Here is a 17171-nt window from a genome sequence, read left to right as displayed (position 1 = left end):
GAAGACCGGATCATCGTCACGGAGGTGATAGAACACTACCAACTACTGTTCGTCACCTTCACTGCCTCATTGGCAACACAAAGAGGTCAATGGAGGAGGTCAAGAGGTGCTGGCATAAAGTGCCCAGTCAAACCAAGGAGAAACTCGCTGCCAACAGGAAGGCAGCAAAGGCGACTGGAGGTGGGAGTCCTGCGCCACAGGAGGAGCTGGAGGAAATGGCGGCTACAGTCATCAGTGTGAAGACGGTGCAAGGAGTTGGGGGTCTGGACACAGCTCAATATGACCTGACCCAACAGCAACAGGGTGAGTAACGACCAGGGAATGGGCGGAGGGAGGGAGATGGGCACAATGGCACACTTGCACAATCATGTGCTGCACACTGCACACTACATAAGTGTGGAACATGTCCATGATACACTTGGCACACTGCAGTACACATAGAAACACCAAGTAAGTCCCCATACACAATGTGCACAAATTAGCCCCCCCCCCCTCCATATCACCAATGCCACAACCTACCCATGCACATGTGCTGAATCCAGAAAAGCAGTGGCTCTGTGAGCCACACTGACATTGCAAGTGACACTGCATGACAGATTTTTTTGAGAAAGAGCAAAGGTTTTTGGTGGCCTAAAAAGGTCCTTGTGTATGTAAGAATTAGTAGATGTTATTTGAATTAATCAGAACTGGGAGAAGGCGTTCTTTGGTAGGATAGCATATAAAAAGCTACTTTATTCTATTTGTAAACATATATTTCTAAACATATATTTCAGGTGCTCACATTGGTGACAAAGTGCTAGGGTGACTGAGTGAAAAATTACAATAAAAACTAAATACAAATGTCACACAAACAAGGATGTATTCCACAGAAATATATACAATGGGGCAAAGGAATTTCCTTGGTGGGATCGACGGCGTTTCGATCTATATCAATTTAGATCATCATCAGGACATGGTGAGCTTTTTTAGGTTGGTGGAAAAAAACTTCCATCCAATTAGGCAAAGGGATAATTAATTTGATTGCCAAGTATGAATATTGGTATCTAGTGTCTTCCAACAATTGTGTTAATTTAATTTCCTAGGTATAGGTCTTAATGGCAGCCACAATCCATATTCAAATGGTGAGGTATCATTGGTCATGCAAGGCAGATATTGAGGATCTTGATTCCTTTATTCCATTATTTAAGCCTCGTCCAGGCAGGAGTTGATCACCGCGTCCGCGGGTACGATGAGTCTGCCTTGCTATTCCGGCGTCTTGTGCACCTACAACCCCTGACGTCAAAAACACATCTGCAGACAAGCAATGCCAAAGAGTACAAAATATGACCAAGAGCACAAATGACCCAAGTCGCAAACATCACAGCACCCGAAAAGCACACAAGCCAAAGGCACACCAACTCAAAGGGATAAGGGGCCAAATCAGAGCTGCAGGGGCGACTCACCAACAATGCAGCATACACACATAGCAATCTCAGTACATCAACAATGATGAGAATGTCGTACAAAGTGCAACCCTTAAACCACAGGACAGAGGACACAGCTGGTGCTGCCCGTGCATAGAAACTGGCCAATCACATCTGGCATTGCATGACACCGTGAGATGATAATGTACGAGTACAACCTCACATCCATCATGTAGTCGAAATGTCCACCGTCTCCCATCAAATAGCCTGCTTCACCAAAACAGCCACAATGTACATTGTCATGCAGTCTGAATGTAAACGTCTCCAATGCATGAACATACATGGAACACACTGTTAGCCTGCGTCTCCCCGTTATATTGTAGAGGGACAATTAACACTTCCTGCAGAGCAGAACACACATCTCTACATTGATGATGAAGAGACACCCTGCACATTTGCCCAGACACCCTCCAACGGCTCGTGGACATCCTCGCACCCCACCCCCAGGAGCAGGACAGCCCAGCTGCATCGCAATGACCCCACACCCTGCACCGACCACACATCAGGACGCACACACCGCCACGGCTGGCCCACAGGACCCCCACGACCAACACATGGAATTCCTACATCATGTGTTAGGGTGCCAGGTGGAGATAGCTGAGCAACTGCGGGTGGGGTTCGACCTTGTGGCAGCCAACTTGATGCCATACGTGGGTGTCTTGAGTCCCATCAGGGACCATTTAAAGTCCCTAACGGACACTCACTGTCCGCACCATGCTCACCAACAATCCTTGCAAAAAGAACAATCGATGGACAGAAAGCAGAACAATGTCATACATTCACACCAGTACAGAGAACAAGAACTGTCTAGTCAGACAGGCTCCACCGATGACAGCACAGAGTTGGCACAGATGCGGAGGACAATGGAGACCATGGAGCCGATGCAAGCTGGATGTAGGTCTGCTACAGTTGAACACCAGCGACATGTAGCTGGGATCTTCCATGCGTTGCAGATCCTCATCTTGCCATTGCTGCCACAGACCCTGTCCCAGATAACTGCTGCTGGAACTTCGACACACACATCTCCGCCCCCTGATGTGTCATTGCCACACAGTGATGCAGCCCTATCACCTTCGCACCCTGATGTGTCAGTGCCCCGTATTGATGCAGCTATAACACAGCCACACACACCTGACACACCGGACACAGAAGACGTCTCAGAGTAGTAAGATGTGGAATGTAATGACTGTGTGAGGAAGGAGGCAGTAGCATCCGTACCCACCACATGGCCTGTCCCTGCCTGGTTCAGCCCTATGCATCATGCCCTGGAACAAAACCTCACACTGTCCCCCGAAACACTCTGCGACATTCACCTGGACATAGACATGGCCTTCCATATCTGCCCTTGTACCAATTACTCAGCAATCCGGCTGCGGACTGAACTCTTCCTCTTCAGATTAACCTTGCATTCACCCAAGGACTCTGGTTGTCCCAGCTCTGGGCAACCACATTATGTGGGCTTGAACTTGCCATGTACCCCTCCAGCTCCGACACTCCCCACAATGTGAATAAAACATTCCAAATCACACAGATGTGTCATGTCTATGTTCACTCACAAATACAAGTATGGATGAATGTAGGGACATTGGACTGCACAAACAGGTACACCCTGGTAAATGCCATCAATGCACATGTTTGACCGTGACCCACATGGCCAATTAGCTGAATGTGAAGGTGTGAACTAGCTGTGGCCTCATTGCACATGAATAGCAATCTCGCATCCCCCAACGTAGCCCCACGTCCATGTATTATGTAGGGCTGTTTGTAAAAATATCATTAGCACACCTGAAGTAGTGTTCCCCCATTGCATGTGGCTACAGAGCATCTCTTCGCATGACCTACTCACACCCATCAGTGTGGACACAGCCTGCTTTAATGGATAACATTGATCCATTCCACATGGCAAGAAGCTGGATACCATACTCACATTGCTGAAGACACGTAAGAGCACAGGTCTACCAGCAACTATCCCAAACACAATGTCTGGCTCACAGAGGTGGAGCTGCCAATAGGGATTAACCACCAATGTACATGCAGCAGTCTGTCCCTCCCTGTGTATGGACAATATTCATTGAGGCACACGGTTTGTCATACTAATCAACACTCATCACAGTTGTACACTGGTGAAGTTGCATAGACTTTATTAGCATGTGCATGTCAGTGCGGGCAAGGAACAGGCCACAACAGGCAGATAAATGCTTAAGACACTTACAGGGAGGATGGGAACGTGTCGGGGTACAAGAAATGGGGAGGCAAAAATGAACATATATTCTTACGGTTGGCAACGGTCTCAGCCCACCTTGCCTTGCTGGTCGAGTCGTGTGATGTTTGGCATCTGCTCATAGCCCCGTGTCAGGGGACATGACTCACAGCTCATGGGATCTGCATGGAGCTATACCACCAGACTGTGCCGACTGTGTGCTATGCTGACAGTGAGCAGGTGAAAGGGACCAACAAGGTCACATGTTGTGCTACATTGCCATGTATGTAGTCTCCCTCCAGCTGTATGTCAGATTTAGGAACTTTGCCAAATGACGCTGTGCAGCTCAGCCCATAGGGCTGCATCACCTTGCACAGGTGTGTGACAACACGCGTAGGTGCACGCACATGCATTCTGAGTCCGGGCGAATGCAGACATGTCCACTGTTGTTCTGGCTTATGGGACCAGTCGTACACAATGCAACACAGTGTTGGGACCTGTGCTCTGGGTGTCAATCAATTGTGGCTGCAGGAAGGTAGTTACTCGTCCATGAATGCGAGCGAAGCTTTATAGGCAATCAGTTCCAGAGGTAAGTCGTTCTTGAGTTCAAGGAACACAAGGGAGAGCCAGTCCATTAACTGGTCCGGAGGGTTGTGCTCCGTCCATGCAGTTTCACCATTCCGCAACACAGCCCACAAGGGGACCGCCTCGATGTGGTCACTGCACATGATGACTTGTGCAATCTCCCATCCACTACTGCCAGCACAAACGCCACAGATCATGGCATCCCATGCACGGGTATACCGGTTGCACTCCTATTCATGGGCCAACAGGGGGCGCACAGACAAGTCATAATCCAGTTCAGCTACCGTGTGTTGGATCGGCAGACCTCCATGGGCCACTTGAATGTGCATGATCGACAGTGGAACCAGGGCTGGACGCATGTGACGTACGCAAGCCGGAAACTCAGACGTAACTTATTCGCAAAAGCTCCACACAGATGAAGCATTTGTGCTCGGTACAGTTCCATGTGACAGGGGTTGTGCATGTGCCTAGGATTGCCTGCCATTGCGTTTGTTGGTCTCGTACCACCGGCATTTCTCAGACCCGCGGCCGTACTGTGGACGATATGCAACAGCTCGGAGCAATGAGTCGTATGTGTGTTCAACGTTTGAACGTATGGGTTGTTTTTTACCAATGTGTTGGGGGCATGCCATGCCATGCAGGTGTACCTCGAACAGGGACAAGTGTGTGCGGGGTGTGGAAACATTGGTCTTTCAGTAGCGCAGTTCGTGGTGTGGAAGTCGGCAGAGTCTGGTATGGTATCTCACTCAAGGGGTGCGGGGCGCCTTGAACACTAAGGTCGGAGGTTCGGATGTCCTTCCGCCTTGTGTATTGAGACAAAGGAGCTTTCATGTCTGATTTTAGTCTGACTACTGCTTGCATTTCTGAAATGTGATGTGGCCTTTGCGCAGAAATTGTTGCCAGGCCTTAGCTTTAGGGTGCACCAATTGCGAAACACACGCAACAGTTGCCATGTATGAGACAAGGGCCCGATTGTCCTTGCACTCCTTGTTCAGTCTCTCTCTCTCTTTCTCTCTCTCTGTCCTTTGATGAGTGCCTGACACACCTTATCTTGGATATTGTCTTACAGGCTGTCACTTACAGATTGTCCAGGGATGACCAGCCATGACTCTTCCAAATATTTGTTTGGAGAGAAATATGATTGTGATATTTTGTTTGGACTTTCAATGGTGAATGACTGATTCTGCTTTTTCTGTACTCAAATGACTGTTAGTTGTTGTAATTTTGCAGCATTAGGCAAATGATTTTGTTCATTATTATGTGATGGTGATGTGCAATCTCCTGGTCCGGGGGAGGTGGGGTGTGCCCGGGGTAGGGCTCCGGGGAAAGGAGGTTGTCCAAGGGTGGGTGGCGGTGGGTGTTGTGGCCCTCTTGGGGGTCCGAGCTGCATGATCGTTGGCTCCATGGCATCTGTTGTTCTTCAGGTGTGGCTTTGGGCTGGGCTGCCTTTTCTGGTTCAGGTTGTAGTCCGATTTTGCACCAGGTCAGAGCAGGGGTTCATTTCCAGCTGCTAATGGGCCTTATCACATGTTTTGTGTTCTTATCGCAGATCTGGATGGTCGTTGACAATGTTGAGGTGTGGGGTTGTCGTTGCTTTTTGCTCGGGAACGACTACTTCGCATCTCATTAGCGATAGTTGCCGGGGTCATCCGTGGTGATGTTTTTTGCGGCTGCTAACGCAGGTTAACTGGTGGTATCTGCTGTTTGCACCAGCTTGTGAATGGAGTGATTAATTTATCACAACTTTGGCTGAGATAAAGTGCTGATAACTCGGCGATAAATCCTTGAGAATATGCCCCTAGGTCTTTTCTCAGTCAATCCTAACAGCATTTTCTTAACCGACCTCAGTTGCTTCAAACAGACCCGGCTGCTTTTATGTTAATTCTTTCTCATTTGTCTCTGGATGCATTCTCCCGATTCACACCCTAATCAATGGATAAAGCCCATTATTACATAACCCATCACACTTCTTACATCAATTCTCCAGTATATTTTTCTGACAACAGAGAATTTCAGCCAATCCTGATTTGCTCACATTAATTCGGGGAATTTGTGGGATCATTTCCTATGTAAGTAGATTTTAGCAATTAAGACAGGATAGAATGGTGGGTCAGCCCATGGTTACTCAAGGAAACAAAGGGTTCTACATTTTCATAGGAAAAGGTAGAAGAATGGAAGCAGATCTGGGATATGAAAATACCCTTATCTAAAGAAGAGAAAAGAAATTGTTGCACAGAAGGACTCTATCTCTATTGTGTTAAACCAAGATATTTAATCAAAAGTTGCCTCGAGTTGCAGAAAAACTACCAGGTCTGTCCTTGAATTGCAAACCCTGGTTAGGGCTTTCTGCATCAAAATAGTCTGTATATTTAAGAACACTTCACTATTTACCAGTTGAATTAACAGCACCCAAATGGGCCATGCACCCTGTAGCTCTGACTGACTGTGAAGGTTCTGGTTATTTCATCCACTATGAATTTCAGACGATGGCAGAAATTCTAGTACAAAATAAGACATGCACAGAATACATCCAAGAAATAGAGGAGAAATACTCAACCTCTGGAGAGAGATGTCAAAAACGACTTTACCTTTCCTAATCATTACGTCTAAAGGACATATAGTCTTTGACTTTAGATTTAATTGATCATTTTCCATTGCATTGTGGGAGCATCGTGGATGGTTGATTATTAATAATCCTATTATAAGTTGGAAGATCGACATTATGGAATTCCCACCTCTATATGTTGAGAAGGAATGTTCTCAGATAAAGCGAATCCAGATACAGTAAGATTTCACGTTTGGTGCACCATGACTTTGCTGATGCAGATTCCCTACCTCCCCATTGGGAATATAGTTTCCCTCTTGATTTGGTTCTGGGAACATTGAAGGATTCCAAGTACATAAGGAATATTTTGATGAAAACCTTAAGAAAGGATTCGTCAGGCATTCGACCTCTCCAGCTGAAGGCCCCAACATTTTAATTCCAAATTGAGATACGACTTACAAACCTTGTATAGCTTATTGTGAACTCAACAACATCACTGTCCACAACCAACATCCCTTACTCCCTATTTCAATCTTGATGGATCAAGTAGCCCAAGATTTTTCAAAGCTGGATTTGACTGGTACATACAGCCTGGTATTGATTAGAGAAAGCGAAGAGTACGAGACCGCCTTTAACACACAATATGGCCTTTGTGAATATCTGTTCATGCACGAGGGTCTATATAACACCCCAGCACTTGATAAATGATAAGGCTATCTTGCATAAAAAATGATCTTTCTTGACGATATCTTAATTTTCTGTAACTCAGTGGAAGAAGATCTGAGACATGTGAAGGAGGTGTTATCTTCACTCCCCAAACGTTCGCATATGCCAGATTGGAGAAGTGTGAATTTAAGAAGAAGCAAGACAGTTTCTTAGGCGTTATTATACAAAAACAAAGAAACCAAACGGATCCCTGCAAGGTGAAAGCAGTTTTTGTATGAGATGCCCTTAACAGGGCAGAGGAAGTACAAACATGTTTGGATTTGCCAACTTCAAGAGTTGCTCAAGGATTGTATTGCTCACGGTACACAGACAAAATATTGAGTTTTAAATTTCGATATACAATAATATCGAAGTTTAAATATCGATGGGACAAAATATCGAAGGTAAGTAATATCGACAGTCTTAATATCGATATTAGTATGATATCAGTAATATCGAAGTTTTAAATATCCATGTCAATAATATCGAAATAAATAACTTCGATGTTACTAATATCAATTTTTAAATACATTTAGTGTATATTATATTGTATTTATTATGTTTTATTATTTATTTTTAATGTAATTTAATTAAATATTGTCTTTTACTACTGTAGCGGGTTGTGGGTTTATAGGGGAATAGGGTGGGAAGTAATTTAATTATGTTAAATTAATTATTAATTAGTAGGAATTATTAATTAATTAATTGAGAATTAATTTTTAATTAATTTTAATTAATTGATTAATTGATAAATATGTTCTGTAGCGGGTTATGGGTTTATAGGGGAATAGGGTGGGAAGTAATTTAATAATAATTAATTAATTAATATATGTTTGTACATATTTTAATTAATAATTAATTGGTAATTAATTTATATTAATTAGTTAATTAATTAATATAATTTTGTACATATTTTTAATTATTAATTAGTTGGTAATTAATTAATAATAATTAGTTAATTACATTAATTATAGTAATTTTTTATATATAATTTTTTGTTATTCTTAATTAATTAATTGGGAAAAATAATATTAATTATTAAATTAAATTAATTACAGCTAATGTGCTAATATATTTACTTTATTGTTATTGTTAATTAATAATTAATTGGTAATTAAATAATATTAATTAATTTTGGGTAAAGGAGTATTTTTAGGGTTCAGGGTCAGTTTTCAGTTTTTGGGTAAAGGGGTATTTTTAGGGTTCAGGGTCAGTTTTCAGTTCTTGGGTAAAGGGGTATTTTTAGGGTTCTGGGTCAGTTTTCAGTTTTTGGATAAAGGGGTATTTTTAGGGTTCAGGGTCAGTTTTCAGTTTTTGGGTAAAGGGGTATGTTTAGGGTTCAGGGTCAGTTTTCAGTTTTTGGGTAAAGGGGTATGTTTAGGGTTCAGGGTCAGTTTTCAGTTTTTGGGTAAAGGGGTATTTTTAGGGTTCAGGGTCAGTTTTCAGTTTTTGGGTAAAGATGTATTTTTAGGGTTCAGGGTCAGTTTTGGGTTTTTGGGGTAGGGATATTTTTAGGGTTCAGGGTCAGTTTTGGGTTTTTGGAGTACAGGCGTACAGGGTAAAAACAAAAACAAATTACATTAAATCAATTAAATAACATTAAAAAAAATAAAATTACATTAAATTATTAAGTGTTTTATTTATTTTAAATGTATATGTATTAGTTTTAATTTTGTTTTAATATTTTTATTTAATATTTGTAAAATTATATGTATTTTAAAATTATTTTTACATTATTATTAATACATTTAAAAAAACGATGTTTTTAATTCCGATATTTTTGTACTACGATATTATTTTTTCGATATTTTTGTACTTACCTTTATGAAGATATGATTCCGATATTTTTGATGTCGATATTTTTGTGCCGATATTTTTGTATTTCGATATTCTGTCTGTCGATATTATGTCAGACATTCATTGCTCACCACTCAACTCCAAAAGCCAGGGTTCAAATTCCAATGGAGTTGCAGACAGGGAAAAACATTTCTAAAATTAAAGAAACTGTTCAGAAGGGCACCTATACTGTGGCATCCTGATAACAAAATACCATTCATAGAAGAGACTGATGACCAAGCCTACTCCATTGGGGCCATTCTGTTCCAGAGACATCCACATTTAAACTCTATAGCCTTTTTCCCTAGGACACTCCCTGGCACATAACAAAACTACACCGTCAATGGTAGAGAATTATTGGCTATAAGGAAGGCATTTGGTCAAGGAGCGTAACATAAAGTCTTAATCTGGTGTGATCAAAAGAATGGGGCGGGTTGTCACATTTGTTTGGTGAAGTAAGGTTAAGCATGCCAGATGTACACTCGTTTTCTCCAGGTTTCACTATGAGAGCTGTTATACTCCAGGAAGGGACACTGGAAGGTGGATGATCTACCTTGTCCACAACTGGAAGTAGGACTAAAAGAAGAGTTACCATTATATTTTGGTGGGGTACTCTAGCCCGGTGGTAAGTGCCAGACAGTCTGTTGTTATGTCAGCTATGCACTTAACAAACATAATTAACATAACAATTCTGGCACTTCAACCTGGTGGCCCTTTTGCAAAAGATGTATTTAATGCTTCTGGAAGCAAAGAAACTGAAAACCAGAGAGGACTGGTTACAAGAAGATCCAAATCATTGTATGATTAAACAAAATTTGCTATTTTACGAAAATCAACTTTTCAATCTGACAAAGATCCCTTAGAAATCTAACCAGCGGGGCATTTTGGAATCGCAAAAACTTTACATTTTGTAACACGTAACTTCTGGTGGCCATCATTGTAGAAGAACGTCATAGAATAGGGCAGAAGCTGTTGGGTTTGTGCTCAAGAGTAAACATCTGAGTCCAGTCAGGACACGGAAACTGCTTCCCACTCCTCCCACTCATTCTCATCCTTGGGCCAACATCTCAATGGATTGGATTGTAAAGTTGTCCATATTCCAGCATTTCACTACAATATTGGGCATTGTGGATTATTTCACAAGGCTTAGTTATTGCATCCCATTAACCTAATTCCCAACACCCTCAGAAATGGCACAGTATTTGTGGCCTGGAAAGTACGACTCCATGGACTCCCAGAGGTGATAATTACAGAAAGATTTTGGAATACATTTGCAATACATTATGATTGAGAATGGTGAACTACAAGTCCACCAGTTCCTACATTCAGACCAATGGCCACGGAGAAACACTAAACCACTCTTTGGAACCGTACTTACCATGTTTCACTATGGAACATCCTACGGAATGGGCTTTGTGAGTTCCTTTAACTGAATTAGCCTCTAAAAACTCTCTATATACCGCTTTGAGGTACTCCCCCTTTTCTTGCACCTCTGGGGTCCATCCAAGGTAATGATTTACATCTTTAGCCATTACAAAGGTACCTTCAGTTACAACATTACTGCAACAACTTCATTAGATTCATAAATTAGCTATTACTCATTTGATGAAGGTCAAGGTAGATTATTAGATTGTTTTTTTGATTGCCATAATCAACCTACCCCTAATTATAAGATAGGGAACCATGTCTGGCTTTTTACTACCAATCTCTCAGTCTGGCTTTCTACTACCTATCTCTCCTTTCTGGGTACCATCCAAAGTTTTCACCCCAATTAGTAGGTTCTTTTGAAATCAAACAGGGTACAGGGGACAGGGACGTCTGCATTGCTTTTGGCCTTACTGAACAGATGGGAGATTTATCCTGTAGTACATATATCTCACGTCAAGGCTGCACTAACAGGAGCATTTAAAGCCCCTCCAACGCCGGTTCTAGTATATGGGTCATAACTAAGGGGCTGAGACAGTTCAAGACTCACAGAAGGTGTCTTTAGTGTTTGGTGGCATGGAAGGGTTTTGATGTCACTTCACAGCACTTCTTTAATGGTCAGAGGGAGAACCTGATTTATTTGCCAATAACAACAAGTACGAGGAAACATAAATAAATTGTCTGAAAGTCTTTTGATGCTTCAGACAGATCATGGGAACCGGAAGCTTTTTATATATGCCCCCAGATCAGTTATGGCCTTTCCTACCTCATGTCTCAATTTAAGCCAAGCAAAGATCAGGAGGGTAGAGTAATCTCGGGGGAAGATGGGGTAATGTCAGGATTCCACTGAGGAACGTGCAGAGAAAGAGTACACGCCTGTCTGGATTGGGACTAGAAGATCACGAAAAGCGAAGGATTCAGGAGTGTCGAGGGTATTTAGCGAGAATATCGGAAACAGAAATATTTTAGACCAAAAAATCATGTCAAGAATACCAAGGACACAAATATTGGGAAGGTAGGTTTCTCTGTGTGAGCAAAATGTTACTATATATATCTCCACATATATGTACCTTGACAATATATATATCTTCAAGGTACGTATGTCTGGAGTTAAGAATAGTAAATCTATACTTACCTCTTTGCACTTACCTTCTCAATATTTTGGTCCTTGATATTTTTCACATGATATTATGTCCATACAATATTTCTATTTCCAATATCCTGTCACTGATCCGGGACTAGAGACCGTAGGCTAGGAGCTCTTGGTGTCTGCCCACACACTGAGCATAAGACAGACATTTTCAAGTCATGGCCAGTAGAGGGAGTACAGCACCTATGGGTCACTATAAATATTCCGCTTGTTGTATGTCTCTCTTGCTTAGTTCATCACCATATTGTTTCTCCTTCACTGTCTAGATTCCTATGCTCCAGGATCTGTTGCTGTTTTGGAACCCATTGCTGCCCCCTACATTTCCTGATGGTTCTCCGGTTGCTTCTGCTCCTCTATGTGTTTCCTGCTGCCTTTGGGGCTTGTTACCAACATCTCCACTGAAGTGTCTGGTGAGTTCTATCTCCCTTGCTGTCAGTAAATCCTTTCACGTGTACCTCCAGAGTGTGTGTTTAAACATACATTCACACACACACAGACAGACACAAAAGAAGTGGGGGGACGCTGTCACCGGAAGTGATGTCACAACAGGAAGTGATGTCACGAAAGGTGGCTTGCACCATCGGGCTCATTGCCGCCCCTCGCTCACCCCTTAGATGCGATTGCATCTGAGAAGATGTGAAGGTTGTATACCTATTTATTTTCGGTAGTGCTATAATGGCATATATGTCACTTCACAGCACTTCTTTAATGGTCAGAGGGAGAACCTGATTTATTTGCCAATAACAACAAGTACGAGGAAACATAAATAAATTGTCTGAAAGTCTTTTCCACCCCAACTACGTTCTCTACTGATGAGGGAAGATATCCCGAAACCCGGGCCATGTCTCGGGTCTAGAGATCTTGAGAACAACAAGTACTTACTTGCACCCTCCTAGGTGAACCAATTACGAACTATATGTACCAGAATCCTCAGGGGCGATCCAGAGGAGGGGCTAGCGGTGTGCGATCCATTGCGGTTGATTCTACAAATGGGCTCCCTTGAGCCTTTAAGCTGACGAGCTTCTGGATGACGCACCTGCGTGTCGGTTAGGCATCGAGGCCTGTGACGGTTACTTGGTGGCCTTCTTTTCCACCCCAACTACGTTCTCTACTGATGAGGGAAGATATCCCGAAACCCGGGCCATGTCTCGGGTCTAGAGATCTTGAGAACAACAAGTACTTACTTGCACCCTCCTAGGTGAACCAATTACGAACTATATGTACCAGAATCCTCAGGGGCGATCCGGAGGAGGGGCTAGCAGTGTGCGATCCATTGCGGTTGATTCTACAAATGGGCTCCCTTGAGCCTTTAAGCTGACGAGCTTCTGGATGACGCACCTGCGTGCCGGTTAGGCATCGAGGCCTGTGACAGTTAATTGGCGGCCTTCTTTTCCACCCCAACTACGTTCTCTACTGATGAGGGAAGATATCCCGAAACCCGGGCCATGTCTCGGGTCTAGAGATCTTGAGAACAACAAGTACTTACTTGCACCCTCCTAGGTGAACCAATTACAAACTATATGTACCAGAATCCTCAGGGGCGATCCGGAGGAGGGGCTAGCGGTGTGCGATCCATTGCGGTTGATTCTACAAATGGGCTCCCTTGAGCCTTTAAGCTGACGAGCTTCTGGATGACGCACCTGCGTGCCGGTTAGGCATCGAGGCCTGTGACGGTTACTTGGCGGCCTTCTTTTCCACCCCAACTACGTTCTCTACTGATGAGGGAAGATATCCCGAAACCCGGGCCATGTCTCGGGTCTAGAGATCTTGAGAACAACAAGTACTTACTTGCACCCTCCTAGGTGAACCAATTACGAACTATATGTACCAGAATCCTCAGGGGCGATCCGGAGGAGGGGTTAGCGGTGTACGATCCATTGCGGTTGATTCTACAAATGGGCTCCCTTGAGCCTTTAAGCTGACGAGCTTCTGGATGACGCACCTGCGTGCCGGTTAGGCACCGAGGCCTGTGACGGTTACTTGGCAGTCTTCTTTTCCACCCCAACTACGTTCTCTACTGATGAGGGAAGATATCCCGAAACCCGGGCCATGTCTCGGGTCTGGAGATCTTGAGAACAACAAGTACTTACTTGCACCCTCCTAGGTGAAACAATTACGAACTATATGTACCAGAATCCTCAGGGGCGATCCATTGCGGAGGAGGGGCTAGCGGTGTGCGATCCATTGCGGTTGATTCTATAAATAAATTGTCTCATACGATCAAAAAATCTGACTCCACATCTTCATGAACTTGGAGAAAGTGTCTGGCAGTTGTATTTTCATTCCAAGTCACCATTATCTCTTCCAAGCACTTGGCTGCCTAGTGGAGGACTTCGGTTCTCCCGAAATCTCTAATTTATTCCAAAGAGCCGCCTGCTCAGAGTGAGTTCTCTTTGAGTGAGGGGTGATTATCTAAACTGCACTCTTTCCATCTCGCCTCCCACCGCTCGCCGTGATAACACGAGCCCCGCCAGGCAGAGTCGCATCCCTAATGGAATCTATTCTGAGCGTGAGCAGCGTGCTGGGAGCTCCGATCTCGTCCCAGAGAGGCCAATGAGTGAAGTCCAGCTGTTTGGCAGGGGGGACGGCGTCCACCCAGTAAAATAAGTGGGGGAATGCCGTCCATCCGCGTGGTACCCCGACTCGAGCCCTGCAGTATATAGTCTATTGTGCCATCTGTCCGTTCAGGTCTGTCAGCCCGACTGATATTTTTCACTAAAACGTATCCCAATGTATCCATTCTGGGCATGCACGGGGACTCTGCTATGATGGGCCTCTCGCTGGTGTAGTGTATTTCTCTCTCACCTTCCCTTACTACTATAGCTCTCTTTTCCTGTCCGAGAGGATAATTTATCTTTTCGCCTCACAGGAAGTTCTCAATGGGAGATCAGTGGATTATCGCCTGAGCACCCTTCTCCTGGCTCTATCTTACAGGTACAGGTGCATTCCTGATGAGATACTTTATACAGATTTATAGTAATTCTGCTCTCTTTAGAGGACAGAAGAAAGTAAAATAGTTGGCAGTGTTGATTGACAGTGGTCTCTCTGAACTGCAGCTGTTAACGAGATGGTATTACTTTACTATATACCTTCTGGATAATGCAACACTTTCCTTAGCAAAATAGGTTGCTTGATGGCCTGTCAAACAGCAAACCAAATTATGTGCAAATCTGTATGATGCAAAAATCACTTAGAATAAATTACTTTGGAGACTAGAGATTAGGCTTGCATCAAACAGTCTTGCCTTATGGAGGTAGCAGAAAGTCACCTTACTCAAATATCTTTTCTGGAGCACAGTTTGCTCCTTAGAAGGAGTAAGGTGGGTGGGACCTAGATAGTTAAATCTGTCCTAGGCACCATACTATGTGCTCATTCACTTACTTGTGTGCTCATGGAGAGCGTGGGAAAAAAATATTCTCCCAGGAGTAATGATCATCCATCTCGGGGAGTGCAAAAGAAAGGAAAGACTACTACCCAGTGATCAACTGTTACCAATTGATATAGAACTATTTCTGTGCTGTCTTACCTGAATGTCGAGCTCCGGGAGGTTTAGCTTTACACAGATGATGTTAACACCTACACCTGATTCCGGGAAAGCCCAGGGAAAAGGAGATTCTTCAAGGAGGAATTAGCATCCTTCTTAAGGAGCAGAAAAGAAAGGAAGAGTTACTATATAGGTAAATAGATAATTGATCATCTTTCGCCAAATGATGATGTGCTGTCTTACCTGAATATCGAGCTTGGCGAAGTTCAGTTTTCCAGGGTTAATATTAACGCTCTCGCTTAGTGATAAAATAACCTACTGTCACAAACTTAACAGGACAGGGTGCCGACAAAGCGAGAATAATATAATCACCAGCAAGAAATCCAAGGGACAGATTGCTAACAAGCTCACAGTTTACTGATTTCCCAACCCTGAAGAGACTTTTAAGACAAGAAAGTAAACTGCTTACCATCATGTATTCCTTATGCACTTTAATCAGGCACCCATGCTGTAAAATAGGTAAGACGTCAAGTTCACTGGTGCATCAAATTAAAAAACAAGGCAAGAACAACGGTGCTGGTGTTGCCAAAAATATGGGGTGGTTTCTATGATTTAATTCTCTCCAAATTTGTAAAGGAATGGGTTCCTTATTGAGAAGGGCTTCCATATTTGGTCCCATCTTTTCAAAAGCTCCTAGTTAGAAGTTGCTTCAGCTTCTGCTTTTTTGGATTTTGTTTCCTTTGGGTATACATAAATACACCTGTTCCTCTTTGCTGATAAGTTTCCTCACATGAAATTATTTACATTGAGTGTTAGTGTTACTTTATTTATTCACACGTTGTACATACTGATCTTATAATGAAGTATTTCAGAGGTCAGTGTGTAACTTCGAGGAATGATCCTAGAAAGCCTGAGCAGAGTCAAGGCTAGATTTGCAAACCATTGCGATTGTGGGACATCTTTTAAGACTCAATTTCTCCTCAAGCTTTTATACTATATGGGGACGGAGCTTGCCGGCTCAACAAGATGGCCGCAAGCTAATTGAGGTCTGCTATGCCATAAGACAATTCTCCACTTTCCTTGCAGTTCCTGAGGTTTAACAAGGGCTAACAAGGACCACCTGTGTGTCGGTAGCCAGCAAGTGCTGAATCGTCCAAGTTTGAGGCGGTTCTATGGCGTAACTGCGGAGCTACGAGAGCCGGAAGGTGATGCCAGTTAAGTGTTGCCCTGAGCCCCGCTATGGTATGAGATGATTGTCCGAGGAGCGACCCGACCAGCTACGGAGCACCCGACATGCTGAGAGCACCGATACCATCGCCTGCGATCGGAAAACGCGGGCAGTTTACCAGTCCCCACAGATCCTTCTTGCTCTGCGCTGCGGCCTGCAGGGCCTGCGTTGGGGCGCAGGAGTGCCAGAAGGCCAGAAGCAGAGGATCCGGCCTAGTGAACTGCTGCGGGGAGCAGCGAACTACAATTGCTCTGGGGCGATCCTTACCGAAGACGACTTGAAGCACCCCCAACTGAGAAGGTGAGTAGCTGAAGGCCTGCAACTGTCCTTGTACGGTCCACACGAGACTGCCTCTGGCAATAGTGATTGCATCACATCCAGGCCCTGCCTGAGCTCCATGAGTCATGAGCCTGTTGGGCGCGAGGCACTAGTAGAGGTGCAGTACGAGGCCGTGATCTAGACGACTGGTTGGGCCATATAGCTGCCGGTAATTTGAAGATTCGGTAGTGATGCGAGCAGTTGGGGGCACCTGAATCACGGTGCAGCACTT

Source organism: Lissotriton vulgaris, chromosome 1_1 (assembly GCF_964263255.1).
Source record: "Lissotriton vulgaris chromosome 1_1, aLisVul1.2, whole genome shotgun sequence".
Classification (NCBI taxonomy): domain Eukaryota; kingdom Metazoa; phylum Chordata; class Amphibia; order Caudata; family Salamandridae; genus Lissotriton; species Lissotriton vulgaris.
This window is presented reverse-complemented; position numbering follows the sequence as displayed.